This window comes from Pollicipes pollicipes, unplaced genomic scaffold, assembly GCF_011947565.3.
Source record: "Pollicipes pollicipes isolate AB1234 unplaced genomic scaffold, Ppol_2.1 Scaffold_5724;HRSCAF=6776_pilon_pilon_pilon, whole genome shotgun sequence".
In the NCBI taxonomy this organism is placed as follows: Eukaryota; Metazoa; Arthropoda; class Thecostraca; order Pollicipedomorpha; family Pollicipedidae; genus Pollicipes; species Pollicipes pollicipes.
In genome coordinates this window covers 48,415,992-48,418,094 of record NW_023596746.1, presented here as the reverse complement: position 1 = coordinate 48,418,094, position 2,103 = coordinate 48,415,992, and positions in this window count along the sequence as shown.

Sequence of the window (2,103 nt, the reverse complement as noted above, 5' to 3'; positions counted from 1 at the left end):
GTCAGTTACTTTTTTACGCTTATCATTTCCACACTTGCACTTGATACAGTTAGTTGTTACCGCTATCGTTGAATGTGATTTACGGTTAACCCCTACCACCGCTAACCCTTAATTGATGTTAACCATTACTGCCATTTACAGTTGATTACCGTTGACCCTTAATTGCGCTAATTATCATTATTAGGTTAGGCGTTAATTATCATTATTAAGTTAAACGTTAATTATCATTAGCTGTCCATTACCGTTCACTATCAACTACCGTTAACCGTTCATAACCGAAATCCGTTACCTTACATCTTTTTTTCACACACAAAAATTGATTTGCGGCGTTAATTAAGACATCTGCCACGACGTTTTCACTTTCGAATAGGATTAACATTACAGAAGCTCAGATTATTCAGATGAATAATGAAGTAAAAAAGCATGAATGGTGACAGGCCGACAACGCATCAACAACACTACAGTCACTAAAGTACGACTACAGTCACTAAAGTACGACGTGTCTACCGCTAGCGTCGGCGCATTCTTACTCTGTGTTGGAGACCGCACACTACAGTCACTAAAGTACGACGTGTCTACCGCTAGCGTCGGCGCATTCTTACTCTGTGTTGGAGACCGCTTGTGACATGACAACAACCGTTTTCACGATGGATGTACTGAAAAGTTTCCATGTACTGAAAACTTTTTAAGAAGTTTTAAATATTGCTATGAAGTGTTAGTTGTCTCTAAGTACTCTGATAAGAAAATGTTATCTTCATACAATTTCTTAAACATGCTGTAAATAAACCAAGTGGATCCAACATAAAGAGACCGCTTATAGACATTCCTTCAGCCCATGCCTTTGGTTCACCCAGGTTCTTAGAAAGTACTAGGTCTGACAATCAGCGATGTGAATCATTCGATGGCATTGAATGCTGGCCGCGCTATTATTGTTTACATCGGTGCTGCGTGGAGCAAGGCGAGCCTTGAGGCTCGTTTCATTCAAGGATTATTCATCTTGGATTATGTTAAGGTATGCAAGCCTTGTTTGCTCTGTAAGTACCGTAAGGAAGCTATGCAAGAACTGTGAGTAAGCTCTGAAGCACTGCATACATATGAACAAGGAAGGTGCAAGGATATCAGAATTGGTTTTGTCGCGCCTGCCTCAGACAACATCCAATGTTTTTTTTTAAAAGTTCTGAAAAGTTTCCGTAGGAAGAGATATGGCATCTCACCTGCGCATAAAAGCATGATTTTGGTTACGACCAGTCATTTTGCACTTTCATCAAATTGTGCGCATTTACAAGGATATATTCAAATCTCTGCGAAACACTTCCGACCAAAAATCGCTGATAAAAGATGTCTGGTTAGAAAAAAGGCTGGAAAGCTTTCAAAAAGTTTTGAAAAGTTGCACATCATAAGCTCTCGTGAAAACGGCTGAGGTGTTTATATTACCAGTCATGACCATAACCGGTTACTGCTGGCTACAACGCGTAAAGTTTGATGTAATAGTGCATACACAGTTATCGTATAGAGAGAAGTTGGGACAAAAGCCGGGACCGTACTGCCCATGTTCACCCAACTTTCCCTGGATGTTGAACATTAGACTTGTGGTTATGCAATTCAGAAACTTGTTTCAAAACATATTCTTCATTTTTTGGATGCTCCAAGGCTCTTGAAATTTCACGTGTATGGCTAGCAAAACAGGATATAAGCTTCGTGGTAATCAACTGAGCTGTCTAGGTGCTAGCCAACCCAAGACCGAGTTGCCTTTGGACGGGAAGACAGGCAAATAATAGTTTTGTAACAAGTTGGATGTAAAAATAGAACCAATGAGAGCCGCACGTCACGAGCCAACTGCTCTGCCTGCCCCTCCTGCTGCGTGGTTGGACAGCAGCTCACCTCAGGTCGTCTGTTCTAGAGAGTACGCCCGCTGCGTGGTTGGGCAGCAGCTCACCTCAGATCGTCTGTTCTACAGAGTACACCCGCTGTGTGGTTGGACAGCAGCTCATCTCAGGTCGTCTGTTCCAGAGAGTACACCCGCTGCGTGGTTGGGCAGCAGCTCACCTTAGGTCGTCTGTTCTACAGAGTGCACCCGCTGCGTGGTTGGACAGCAGCTCGCCT